This window comes from Mus caroli, unplaced genomic scaffold (assembly GCF_978045245.1).
Source record: "Mus caroli unplaced genomic scaffold, Mus_caroli_1 scaffold_12, whole genome shotgun sequence".
In the NCBI taxonomy this organism is placed as follows: Eukaryota; Metazoa; Chordata; class Mammalia; order Rodentia; family Muridae; genus Mus; species Mus caroli.
Genome location: NW_028227267.1, coordinates 105,076,332 through 105,091,825, shown reverse-complemented (window position 1 = coordinate 105,091,825; position 15,494 = coordinate 105,076,332).

Here is a 15,494-nt window from a genome sequence, read left to right as displayed (position 1 = left end):
AAGACCAAAGCCACCTGGACAAACTCCAAACTCTGCATCAGCATGTCTGATCTCAATGTGTTCTTCAGATCTCCACCCCTTTTCAGCCTTGTTGACTATAACAGACTTCCTCTTTGCATGGTTCTACTCCTTGTTTCTTCAGCAGGTATCTCCCAGCTCTGGCATCTTCAACATCTTGGAGTTTTCAATGCAATCCAGGTTATACTTTTACAGCCTCCCATAATGGCCTCTCTTGGAACACTTGTGACACGCTCCTGGCCTCAAGATTTAGTCCTGGAAGAAAATTCCATGACCCCTTTCTTGTATCCTTGACTCTAAAGGCAGAACCACATAACCAAATCTTCCTAATTCTGGGCAAACATGTGCCATGGTTGAAACCCATTTTTCTTCACTTTCTGTTTTTGATTGTTTCTTCTACTGCCTAAGTTTAGCTGTCATGGAACTTACTATAGACTAGGTTGGCCTTGAACTCAGAGCTTAACCAGCCTCAGCTTTTCCAGCACTCAATTAATGATGTGAACTACAATGCACAACCTTAGACCTTGCAGTTTCCTTTTCTAAATTCTTTACTTTCTTTCACAAGTGGTAAAACTCATTTGGCTGGACTTTTGCTCAGAGATCAAATCTCCCTTTATTCCACTTAGCATTCAGCTTTTATTTAATCTATTTATGCTTCCTGGTGTTCATATCTTCCCAAAACTGTACATTTTCTATTTTCCCATGTTTGACTTCCTCTTTTTTATTATAAATCTGCATAAAATTGTTCACAACACAGTCTACACTAGGCTTTTTAAATCTCCTCAACAACTGCAATTAATTCAAAACTCTTTAACATCAGAGAGTCTTCAGAGAAGGACAAAAGTAGTCGTATTTTTCACCAATATATCACAGCAATAATCTCCAGGCCACATACTAATATTTTTTCATCTGAAATCACTTTGACCAAGCCCCCACAGTACAAATCACCTCAGCACTATTGTCCTCAATGCTGCTACTAAGATGCCTCATTAGGTCCGTCCAGAGTACCAAAGTGTTGCTTCAAAGAAAAGTATGTTCTGGACTATCACAGCAGTACCTCACTTCTGTATTAGGGTTTTATTGATGTGATGAGACTTCATGACCTTTGTAATTTAAATTAAGTTATTAAATACTGGAGAAATAATACTATACCTAGATGTAATATCCTACTAAATAAAACACCTGAGTTTTTGCCAAAGAGCATAGCCTGCCTTAATCATTATAGGCTATTGTCAGTGTTATTGATTACCATTTGTTATGTGAGTGTAACAACTTCCTAAGACATCACATATTTATATTGAACATGGAGAAATCAAGCTTGTATTCTACTAGAAACTATACCCCAAAGTGACTATAGTTCCTAGGTCTGGAATGTAACATAAATCCTACAGGAGAAAAAGTATGGCCATGAGAAAGAAAAATTAGTTTTATTTAATGGAGTTACACTGGGTATGTCAAGCAAACACTAGAGAGGCCTACAAACTTAGGGTTTACATTATTTAAATCAGATTAATGATTTGTCTTTGTTTGTTGGCTTTCTATTTTGTTGTTTCTAATTCTTTTCTGATCTCTTATGCTTTTACTTTAAGTAATAGAAATTTATTACTATGGTTTAGCAGGAATGGGGAATGTAGGAATTATGTTATTCAGTATTATTGAGTATGCTTTTTTCAATGTTATGAAGTATGTTTTTTATAGGGTTTCTTATTCTGTGTCCATAAATATTTAAGGGTACTCAAATTAAATATATTTTTTTCACAAAGTCCAGAGCATGTTAGAACACATTGCATCTATTTCTAATTTTTACTTTCTATAAAGACATCAGAAATGAGTTTACTATAGTTTGTATATATTTTACTTTCTATCCTAGAATTTAGATTTCAACTTGCTTTAACAGATATTTGAGGAAAACAATTTCTTAATTTCACAATGTCAGGCATTTTCTTTATGTACTGTTTAACTATCTACACCATTTACTTTGTATACTCATTAGTTATCAGTGGCACATTATTTTTTTTGTTTCTATCTTTTTTTTTATTAGTTTCTATCTTTTATCTAAGTATTTGTCCTGCTTTTTACTTTGATTTTTTTAGTAAAACATACATCATTTAACCCATGGAATTTATGTGGATATACAATCCTTGATTGAACTTGTATTGAACTAGAACCTTATTGAAAAGATGGATGTTGGTTCTTTTTCACAACGCTGGCTTGTTTTAGATAATGCAGTCCTGTACACAGGGTTCTCCCTCAGAATTATATTTGTTTCATTGACCTTTTTTGTTTATGCTTATGTCAATATGAATTATTTGAAAATTTTAACATGTACCTAAAGATCCAATAGAGCAATCTCAGCTGGTATGTACTGTACCAAGACTGTCTTAACTATATTTGTATTTTGTATTTCAACATTTATTTTAGAATTAAAAAATTGCTCCCAGAAACACCTGCTATGTATGACTTTGTTCATATTTGTAGCATGTTTATATAAAAAGTGGAGTTTTCAACTCTTTGATATAGGTATTTCAAACCAATAGAGAATGTGGAGTAAATATCGAGTCCTCAGCTTTTGAAGTGCTGGAAATCTTACCATATTTTTAGTGGAAATTTTTTCTTTGTCTTTTTTAAATTTATTTTTAATTAGGCATTTTCTTCACTTACATTTCAAATGCTATCCCAAAAGTCCCCCATACCCTCCCCACCAATTCCCCTCCCCACCCACTCCCCAACCCTTCCACTCCCCTACCCATCTACTCCCACTTCTTGGCCCTGGAGTTCCCCCATACTGATGCATATAAAGTTTGCAAGGCCAAGGGTCCTCTCTTCCCAATGATGGCCGAACAGGCCATGTTCTGATACATATGCAGCTAGAGACACGAGCTCCTGGGGTGCTGGTTAGTTCATATTTTTGTTCTACCTATAGGGTTGCAGACCCCTTTAGCTCCTTGGGTACTTTCCCTAGCCTCCATTGGGGGCCCTGTGTTCCATCCAATAGCTGACTGTGAGCATCCACTTCTGTGTTTGCCACACCCCTGCCTAGCCTCACAAGAGACAGCTAAATCAGGGTTCTTTCAGCAAAATCTTGCTGGTATATGCAATGGTGTCAGCCTTTGGAGGCTGATTATGAGATGGATTCCCGGGTATGGCAGTCTCTAGATGGTCCATCTTTTTGTCTCAGCTCCAAACTTTGTCTCTGTAACTCCTTCTATGGGTGTTTTGTTCCCAATTCTAAGAAGGGGCAAAGTGTCCACACTTTGGTCTTCATTATTCTTGAGTTTCATGTGTTTTGCAAATTGTATCTTGTATCCTGGGTATTCTACTCAGCTATTAAAAAGAATGAATTCATGAAATTCCTAGGTAAAAGGATGGACCTGGAGGGCATCATCCTGAGTGAGGTAACCCAATCACAAAAGAACTTACATGATATGTACTCACTGATAAGTGGATATTAGCCCAGAAACTTAGAATACCCAAGATATAAGATATAATTTGTAATTTTTTAAAACTGATACAGGATTAGGATATTACCAAAATGTAAGTTTAAGTTGTAATTTTTGATGTGTATGCTTGTTTTCTAAAACTGAAATAATTCATACAGTGACCTTGTATACACTACACCTACTGTTTTCTAATGTTCTAACTAATTGGAAATATGACTAAAATAAGGTATTTTAATGTCCAAAGGGCAATCACAAATGATTACGAATACTTTTGTGCACATCTGAACTATTTGTTTTCAAATGTATATTATTATTTTGTGTTACTACACAAAATGAAACCAGATAGTGGAAGAGTAGGTAATTTCATACTGGCATGCATTGGTAGCCACTTTCAGTTTAATTCAAGTGGTGGGAATCTAAAACCAAGCATAGCAATGATTCAACCTTAATTGGAGACTAAAGGTCTAAAAATTTTCTGGAGAATTTCTGGGATGGCTTCACATAAAGGAATGAAAATATCTGGGATCAAATCATACAAAGAGATCTGGTAAATTATAGTAACAACAGACACTGAGAAATATGTAATAATTGGATATGCTGCTTGGCTTCTGGTTTCTTCTACCATTTTTGTTTTGTGTTTGTTTGTTTGCTTGTTTGTTTTTTCATGTAAGCCTCTAGCTGATTAGAAGATACAGTCTACATGCAGAGCTTGTTTTTCTCTCTTAAAGTTTTGGTCCATATTCTCAGAGATCTCATAAAAATGCCCGGAAGTGTGCTTCACTACTCTTCCATGCTGCTTCAACTCAATCAATATGAAAGTCAAGATTTTCAACCATACCTGTGTTATCTTTCTCCTTGAAATACCCCACATTGTACCTCATACCATGTTACCTCATCATCTCCTCTCTTCTCCTCCCCTCCCTTTCCCCTCCCCTCTCCTCTTTTCCTCTCCTTTATTTTGGTCCTCTCCTCCCCTCTCCCTCTCCCTCTCCCTCTCCCTCTCCCTCTCCTCCCCTCTCCTCTCCCTCTCCTCTCCCTCTCCTCTCCCTCTCCTCTCCCTCTCCTCTCCCTCTCCTCTCCCTCTCCTCTCCCTCTCCTCTCCCTCTCCTCTCCCTCTCCTCTCCCTCTCCTCTCCCTCTCCTCTCCCTCTCCTCTCCCTCTCCTCTCCCTCTCCTCTCCCTCTCCTCTCCCTCTCCTCTCCCTCTCCTCTCCCTCTCCTCTCCCTCTCCTCTCCCTCTCCTCTCCCTCTCCTCTCCCTCTCCCCTCCCTCTCCTCTCCCTCTCCTCTCCCTCTCCTCCCCTCCCCTCCCCTCCCCTCCCCTCCCCTCTTCTATTCTCCTCTATTCTCTTCTCCTCTATTCTCCTCTCCTCTACTTTCCTCTTCTTTTTTATCTTGCCTCCTCATCTATTTGTCATATCATCTGCATAAATATCTTTTGCCTTCCTCCCGATTTTCTCCTGTTTCCTGTAACATAGGATTTTTTTCAAGTAATCTTCAGTGGCATCTCTTAGGTTCTTATGAGCTTTTTCAACTGTCCATTGGTTAAATGCAATATGAAAGCCTTTATAACACAACATTAATCTCACCAATACATAAAATGCCAAGGAGAATTTCAAACAACAATCATGTATCACATATTATTTCATGGGCCAAGCTTGTACTTTTAATTATCATTTGCTTGTGTACAATACAGTTCCCTCCAAACTCTTAACCTCAAACTAGCAAATCTACCTGTAAATCTACTAATCATGAACTATAACTGATCAGATGGATTTTTATACTTAGAAAAAGAGATGGATTCAGAAAGACATAAAAGTATGTGTGCCTACATTGAATTTTGATATTTCTTTGGTCAGCCTCTATGATTTCAATTTTTTCAAGCAATTTCTATCTTCAGAGTGGAAAATATAAGTCTTCCCTGTACACATTACCCTTTTATGAATTTAAAATAGAGGAATGTGCACACAAAACTGTAATTTGAAAAAGAGACTGAGAAAGAGAGAGAGGGAGAGACAGACAGGTTGGAGAGGAAGAGGGAGAGAGAGAAGGTAGAGAGGGGTGGAGAGAAAGAGAGATAACAGAGAGGGAAAGGGAGAGAGAGAGAATTTAGAAAAAATGGGGGCCAATCAAATGTCAACAAGCCAAAGCACTTAACTTGCAACATTAAAATGAATATGCATTTTAAAGACTAGAAAGCAGGCAAAAATCTGAGAAATTTTTGTTGCTGTTGTTGTTTTTTGTTTTCTTATTCTCATATGGGAAGCTATTGTTATAAAGACAGCATAAACAGACTGCCTCAGAGTTTATACTTAATATGTACAGGCCATTGATTAAATACTTGTATTTTGTTGTCTCTTGTTGCTCCTAAGTTGAAAGCAAAGATAAAGAGGAACAAAATTTGTTAATGATTCATTATGTCATGCTACGTTTGGATTAACTATGGATAACAAGTATTATTTGATTTTTTTGGGGTTACAGTTATTAACCACAATTCACTTCCTATTAACATAAAATATAGCAGACCAATATTCTGGATTGGTGGCAATAGAGAATCATATTTTACTGGTCAGGTTGTGAGACAAAGTCCTGTTTTTATATGTGATATGGCTCTTATCCAACTACACATGTTATCTCTCATAATTGTAGGTGTTGGGTTTTAACAGATGCTCCACTATTCACACAAACACAGATCTCAGTCCAACAGTGATGGTTTATTGAATGTGCACACCCTAACGCTGATCAATAGTTTTAGCTCACAATTGGAGGCTGAGCCATGGTGGTGAACATATTTCTCTACCAGCTTATAAGAAAACAACAACAACAAAACCACAAAGACCTCGTAAGCAGGTGTAGGAAGTGCTGCCTGGTGGTTGGCTCTGACTCAAGCCCTTTTAGGCACAAAAATTAATACTGACATTTAAATTGGTAGATCCTGAGTATGGTTTGTGGAATTTCTGAAGATTCACAAACTTTCCATAGAACATAAGATGTCTGTGATCAACATGACCTTGATCCTAGTCAAATCATTATTATTTTTTTTTTTACTGTGGCAATGATTGACAAGCATATTATAGCAAGAATATGAAATAGCTGGCAGGCATAGAACAAAATGACTACAAATATGCTGTTATTTGAAGGCAGACCTCAACAGTGCACATCCCATAAGGTTTTTTAATAATATAAATCAATAAATTCACTGTATGCAACCTGTTTTAAATTGTATTCAATCCGTTGCCTAAAGACTTTTCACCAATATGCACCCATTGGTTCCATTTTGTTTTAGACAAACGATGGACATAGTGAATAAGTCCATGAATTATCTACGTGTACCTCTAGAGCCTGTTTTACCTCTCTCAGCAATCAGCACTTCAAAGACAGTTGACCACTACATTAACCTCCTGTCAGTTTCTCTAATGAATGGAGTATTTCTTCCCTTAGAGATTTTACTTCTAATATTTCTTCTTCCAACTTATTTAATACACATCTGTCTGTTTGCCCCCAATTCATCATTGTGATTCTATGCTATTTTTCACATTTTAGAATTTATAAGTAAACAAACTCTTCAAAGAACTTTTACTTTTAAGTTAAATTGAAATTCATATTCTAGAAAAATTTAAAAGATGCTATAATGAATATATGCACTCTGATTTATTGTAAATATATATCCTAACTTCTAGCCTGAGAATTCATGACACTTTATTAGTGATGTCTAAGTGTATTTAACATAACATAGATGATCATGAAACCATATTCTCTCAAATGATGGCATTTTTTCATATTTTATATAAATTCATGATATGATTTATGTCTTAAAATGTATAAATTTATTAAACTTTCAATACTTATAATAGTCATGTTATATAGTTAAGTTGTTGACATACTATGTAATTTTTTTTTTTTTTTTTTTTTTTTTTGGTTTTTCGAGACAGGGTTTCTCTGTGTAGCCCTGGCTGTCCTGGCACTCACTTTGTAGACCAGGCTGGCCTCGAACTCAGAAATCCGCCTGCCTCTGCCTCCCGAGTGCTGGGATTAAAGGCGTGCGCCACCACGCCCGGCTTGTAATTTAATAATGAAGTAATTTATTCTGTTCACAACATGAAAGGTTTTATTAGGTAAGTGAAATAATATTTAGCAAAACAAAGGAAGTCTGTTCTGACATCGGCCTCTGCATAAGTATATATGATGTTATTTTACAGTAAATCCTGAATACTTGTTCCTTTGCTGATATCAACATTAAACAACTAACAGTATTTTCTGATATGTATTTTCTGAAATATATATATATATATATATATATATATATATATATATATATATATTTCAAATTCTCAGATACACCTGGGATTTTTCTTATCTTTCTAGTCCCTTTATAGATATTTTAATTATGCTTTATTAACCCTTAAAACATAGCACATTTCTCACTGAAATGCAAAATTGCAACACCATTGAAGATTGAATTATGGGAGGATAAGAATGATACACAAATCAATTAAAGAGGAAGAGAAAAAACAACCAAGAGATTTTCAACAAATAACTGTATAGAGGATTTTAATCTAACAACATTGGTACTCCAGGAAGTGATCACCTATGAAGACCCAGGTCTGTGCAATCATCTGGTATGTAGACTTACCACATACCTTTGATCTCTCAGGTTGGAATATTTGCAAACTCTTAGCACAGAACTCTAAGGTAAACAGTTTATAGAAAGAAGTAGCCATGTTTGAAAGTGACAATGTCTGATTGAAGGCCATACAAAATGACAAATTAGGAAGGTGTTAACAGAATGAGTCAGAGATCTGATATGCCCGACTCCCACAAGATCAGCACAGAAAAGAGAAGCTATTTAAAAATGTCTCGGGGTTCTTTCCAGCTTCTGGCTATTATAAATAAGGCTGCTGTGAACATAGTGGAGCATGTGTCTTTCTTACCAGTTGGAACATCTACTGGATATATGCCCAGGAGAGGTACTGCGGAATCCTCCAGTAGTACTATGTTCAATTTTCTGAGGAACCGCCAGACTGATTTCCAGAGTGGTTGTACAAGCTTGCAATCCAACCAACAATGGAGGAGTGTTCCTCTCTCCACATCCTTGCCAGCATCTGCTGTCACCTGATTTTTTGATCTTAGCCATTCTGACTGGTGTGAGATGGAATCTCAGGGTTGTTTTGATTTGCATTTCTCTGATGATTAGGGATGCTGAACATTTTTTCAAGTGCTTCTCAGACATTCGGTATTCCTTAGGTGTGAATTCTTTGTTTAGCTCTGAGCCCCATTTTTTAATGGGGTTATTTGATTTTCTGGAGTCCACCTTCTTGAGTTCTTTACATATATTGGATATTAGTCCCCTATCTGACTTAGGATAGGTAAAGATCCTTTCCCAATCTGTTGGTGGCCTTTTGGTCGTATTGACGGTGTCTTTTGCCTTGCAGAAGCTTTGCAGTTTCATGAGGTCCCATTTGTCAATTCTCGATCTTACAGCACAAGCCATTGCTATTTTATTCAGGATTTTTTCCCCTGTGTCCCAGACACCCCTCAACAGAGGAAAGGATACAAAAAATGTGGTACATTTACACAATGGAGTACTACTCAGCTATTAAAAGAAATGAATTTATGAAATTACTAGGCAAATGGTTGGACCTGGAGGGCATTATCCCGAGTGAGGTAACACAATCACAAAAGAACTCAAATGATATGTACTCACTGATAAGTGGATATTAGCCCAGAAACTTAGTATACCTGAGATATAAGAGACAATTTGCAAAACACATGAAACTGAAGAAGAGCAAGTGAAGACCAATGTGTGGACACTTTGTCCTTTCTTAGAATTGGAAACAATCACCCATGGAAGGAGTTACAGAGACAAAGTTTGGAGCTGAGACGAAAGGATGGACCATCTAGAGACTGCCATATCCAGGGATCCATCCCATAATTAGCTTCCAAACAATGACACCATTGCATACACTAGCAAGCGTTTGCTGAAAGGACCCTGATAATGTTAGTACAACATTATGTACTAACCAGTACCCCGGAGCTCTTGTCTCTAGCTGCATATGTATCAAAAGATGGCCTAGTCGGCCATCACTGGAAAGAGAGGCCCATTGGACTTGCAAACTTTATATGCCCCAGTACAGGGGAACCCCAGGGCCAAAAAGGGGGAGTGAGTGGGTAGGGGAGTAGGTGGGTGGGTGGGTATGGGGGACTTTTGGGATAGCATTGGAAATGTAAACAAGGAAAATACCTAATATATTAAAAAAAAAGAAGTATAAAAAGTAAATAAATAAATTCATTTATGTTGCTTTAAAGTTACATTAAGTTAGTTATGTGAAGCATATTCTGATAACAACAAAAAAAATAAATTACTATAGGCAACTACAAACATCAACACATGTATATTAGAGGTGGTCGTAAATGGCTTATGAAATAATAAAACAAAGCATTGATATACCTAGACTTTATGCATAAAAGTACTAAGGAGACCAAAATAGTACATTGATGTTAAGCAACAAATAAAAAAGTAAATTACTTGGAACTTTCATAACCGAGTATCTGTTTCTTAAATGATAGCTAATGAGACTTAATGTAAATTAATTATGATGATTTTAGAGAACCATAGGACACACACACACACACACACACACACATATATATATATATATATATATATACATATATATATATATATATTCACATACACACATATACAAACACATACATATATATATATATTCACATACACACATATACAAACACATACATATATTATATAAAGAATAATTTTCATAGCTATTTTCTTCCACTGGTGTATGTTTTTTATTTATTTATTTATTTGGTATTTTCTTCATTTACATTTCCAATGCTATCCCAAAAGTCCCCCATACCTTCCCCCCCTCACCTACCCACCGACTCCCACTTTTTGGCCCTGGTGTTTCCCTGTACTGAGGCATATAAAGTTTGGAAGACCAATGGGCCTCTCTGTCCAATGATGGCTGAATAGGCCATCTTATCAAAGAATGAGAAAGAGATTTAAGAAGGGAGTCACAAAAGGAATTTGGAGATTTCAAGTCAAATAAAGTAAGGGACAGACTCTGCTTCCTAGCAGCAAAATGTGATCACAAGGAAAACAGAGGTTTCCATGTGTACAGTCTTCTCCTGAAGTGAGAAGTGCTCTTGCTTTGTGTTAAGCATGGCTGTTGGCATGGGTTAGCAAATAAGCTACAGTGACTTCCACAAAACAACTCAGTTGTTTTAAGAATAATAACACAAATGTATTGAAACATACTAGGGCAACAATAAGTAGCATATGTAATTAAAGTTAGAAGATAACACTTAACATCAATTTATTAAAAACTCCTAGGTATTAACCTTAACAGAAGTAATAGAAGCTATGCTTTGTATTTGCTTTTTGTTAATTTGTAGTACATATACATATAGATGTATATGTATATATGTGTGTGTGTGTGTGTATGTGTGTGTGTGTGTGTATGTATGAACATTTCCCTTCAAAACAACAATGAGTTAAGAATCATAGAAAAGTATCAGATACTATCTTAGAAAAGTGAATGTGTTTTTCTTTACTTATGTGGATATATATTAAAATGGGGGTTGGGTTTTGATATGTGTGATCTGTAGTTTTGGTCGAGATTTTTCTTTTCTCATTTATTGTTTTAGAAAATAAATATTTGATATACAATGACTTAAAGAAGCATACTATTTACTTAGAGATGTTTTTTAGTAGATTTTACTAAGAAGTAACCTGTTTTCTCATGGTAAACTCATTCAAAGATTGATTTATTTTTTCAAGGTATATAAGTAAAGGTATGCCAAGAGTGTTAAAGAAATATTTTTTTCTTGAAAAGGATCAGTTAGATGAGTGACCTTTAAGAGCTTCCTTTCAATTCTGTTTTAGACCTTAATTCTGTCCTCCCACTAGAAGATTAATGCATATTTAGGGAGTTAAATGCATGAAGTTGGTCCTTTTGGCTGAGACATAAAACTAAAATGCATTCAGGTATTAGCATAAAAAGAAAAGAAAGAGCAGAAAAATCCATTAACATTAACAGGAGAATTTTTACTAACGTTTAGGCATATGCTTCGATCCCAATGGACTCATTTTAGTCAAATGTCACCACAGTTTAATCACCCTAGCACAGTGCAGAGTGGAGGAGAGTGCCTTGGATCTGAAATTACTGAACTCTTCCACAGGTTCAGAGCTCTGGGCTTCTTTGTCAGAAAGGAGAATAATAGGATAAAACTAATCAGTCACTTAAAATGTAGCTTCTATAATTGGCTCTACACAGCAAATACACGTCTTCATTTTCTTCAATGAAATGCTATAAGTACAATCTTTGTCAATTTTACAATAATCTATATACTGAGAATACTAACAATAATTTATGTTTTCATATGACATGATTATTGCTCAAAATTTCAACATGGAATCTTATTCTAAATTGCCCAACATAATTTATGATGTTTAAAATGGCAATTAATGCCTACAAATGAACTTTGGCAAACATCTATTTGAGCAAGTCAAATTCTTAAGCATAAATAAATAATTAAATAGTAGAAAATGCAAATCTTATTCAAGGAATGAGATTAGACAATAAAAGATATATAAGGCAAGAAAGTACACTATTTCCTTGACAATATCATGGATACTGAATAAAGAAAATCATGAAATCTATCAGATTTTGCCAAACCAATTATGCAATGGACAGAAGGCTTAGTAAACACCAGGGGAGAAAGTGCTTTTTTGGTGAACTATGGTTTGGTCAGTCAGTTTTCTCTATTCACAGGATGATATAGAAGGCTGCAAAATTTAATACCATTTATATACATGGTTATAGATCTATATTAGAATTCCCATCAATATTAACAAGATGAAGAATATTGTTTTACATGGATCAGTTAAATGATAAGCCTAGGAGTTCATATCAAGAAATTATCACAAAAATACACCACCTATGTCCAACAATTCAGCCTAATAACTTCTATAATTGTTCATATTCTATTTGCTTTCTAACTCCTTAGTAAATTTGTATTCTGCTCAGTTTGTCAATTACTCTTTCTTAATATCAGACATTCTCCAAATGTGGTGTTTCTTAAATTAGCCAAAAATAAGCCTACTGGTATTTATTTCCAATTTACTATAGTATAAAACCAGAAACTAAAAATATCATTTTCTATATAACAATTGAATTAAAAGCATTCATCAAAAAATTAAAAGGGAAATATCTTCATAAAGCTTATGCAAAGATGACAATTTTTAATAAAACTGAGCCACTGTTGGGGGAGTTGAAAAATCTATGATTGATCTTTATGTGAAATGTCAGAAATATATTTTTAATGACTGGAAACATATGTTGTTTATATAAAACATTTTTGTGCAAAGTTGTAGAAACCTTTCTCTTTGTTAGTTTAGGAAGATATTTTGCTGTATTCTGCTCTCATTTATTTCGCCTTCTAATATCCTGCTGCATGGTGTGCTTGTTAGTGAGGAAGGATGTCTTTGTTAAACTCTTTCAGAGTTAGGAGGGTGAATCTGCCATTAAGACCCATATGTAAAGAGGCTTCTTGTCCATATGTGGTATGTAACATTGAGGAATCTTACAATTAGAACTCAGGGGAAGGGGACACTATAGTATTATTTTTTCAAACCATCTATACCTGTATTTTGGTTCTCTACTTTTAAACCTACTTTTATTATCATTGATAATATATGGCAAATGTATGGGCATTCTTACCCTCTAAGCCTTTGTTTTTGATCAGTTTTCTTTCATTACAAGCAGATCTCTCTGAACTATTTCATAGCCATCCTAAATTTGTTAAGAAAACAGTATTATTTCACTTCCAAGACTAAAGAGGAACTGGAATCCTCTACATATAATACTGATAGATTCTTGGGCATATTTCATATACATTAATGATATAATATTCATTCAGGTAACGTACTCACAGAATCCCTAAATGAAACATTTCTCTTTAAAAATGGTTTATATTAACTGTAGAGAAATTGAGAATTATGATGAAATTGTCCTTTAGGCAGCACTTTTCCAAGTGTAGGATTGTGAAGCTCTTTTACTTTTACATAAATTGCATGTGCAGCATTAACAGTTCAGTACTTGGAACTATTATCAGTCCTGGGATAAACGCTGTGAGGAGCAACAGGTAGGAGTAGACAGAAGAAAAACTATAATCAAGATTTATTGTGATTGAGACCTGCACGTCCATAGGCTATTGCTCTTATGAAGCTGTTGTTAGTTATTGGAGCTTTCAAAACACAGTGTTTATGAATTTCCATATTCACTTTCATCCCATGATTATTGATGTTGATTACTAATGCTTCCAGGATTAACACTTTTCTGAGTTAAATAGACAAAGATGAAGTCATCACTAATGTGTCTCTTACATGTGTGAAACCTTAGTTATTTACCTTGGATTTGTTCCTCATTTCTATGCTCTAGAACATGATACACTAAATGTCTAGGATAAATCACCAAAAGAATTATTTTTATCTACACTGCAAGATTTTTTTAATACTTTCTAGATATGGCTTACAGCAATCTTTACATATTTTGATTTTTTTTGTTGTTTTGTTTTAAGCATGTAAATTTTTTATTGGACATTTTCTTTGTTTACATTTCAAATGTTATCCCCTTTCCCGTTTCTTCCCCAGAACCCCCTATACCACCCTTTACCCCTGCTTTTATGAGGGTGCTCCCTCACCCACCCACCCATTCCTGCCTCCCTGCCCTCACATTCTCCACACTGTAGCATCAAGTCTTCACTGGACCAAGGGTCTATTCTTCCACTGATGTCCGACAAAGCCCTCCTCTGCTACATATGCAGCTGGAGCCATGTGTCTCTCCATGTATACTCTTTGGTTGGTGGTTTAGTCCCTGGAAGCTCCTTGGGTCATTTATCTAGCTCCACCATTGGGGACCTTGAGCTCAGTCCACTGGTTGGCGGCGAGCATCCACCTCTGTATTTGTCAGGCTCTGGCAGAGCCTCTCAGAAGACAGCTACATCAGGTCCTGTGAGCATGCACGTCTTGGAAACCACAATAGTGTCTGCTTTTGGTGACTGTTTGTGGGATGGTATGTGCTACACCTTCCACAACATTTATATGCAAGTCAGAGCACCTCTTTGCTGAGTTTGTTCTCTTAAGTCTACTTTCCATGTTCTTCTCATTTTATTTCTGTTCCTATGATATTGTGATAAAAACACAACTTAAGGAAGTTTATTTAGTATAAAATTTTAACTTGAAGCTCATCTTTTCACTGAATTTGTGTGTGTGTGTGTGTGTGTGTGTGTCTGTGTTGGTGTGTATTCCAGTATGGTGAAGGACTAAGTGGGCCCAAGCTCAGCTTCTCAATGCTAGTGCTTTACTCTATAGTAACCTATTTTTATTTTTACACAGATTGTAGTTTACTTGTGGAAAATGTAGGCGCTAACATCCCCCTATAAGAGAATATGTTCAGCATATGTCTTTCTGGCATTAGGTTACCTCACTTGAGATTTTTTCCCCTAAATCTATTTTTTTCACAGCAAGGTTAATGATTTTATATCTAAATGCCTGTATGATGCTCCATTGTGTAAATGTATCCTACTTTCTCTATCCATTCAATCATTCGGAGACATCTAGATGCTTTCCAATATCTGACTATGATATATTTAACAGTAAATTTCACTGCATAAAGCATGATTCCAAAAGATGGCAAGTTCTGGCAAAATTTACTATATTTTAAATACTATGCTCTTTTTTTTTTCAGGTACAAAGCATCTAAAGCTTACTTCCTATCACTCTTTCCATTTGTACCTTTACATGTTCAGCCATTTTCTGAAAAAGGAACACATTGATCAAGAAATGACTTGCTACTTCAGAGGCACTGGTGACAGACTGACCCAAAACAAAGTGCTGTCCAACTGCAGGCTCTAACATGCAGAAAATACCTGACTTGAAGTATTGTTGTGAGGATTAGAGCCAATACATAATAATATACTTAGCTCAACATTCAGCTGAGAGAAAGTGCACAA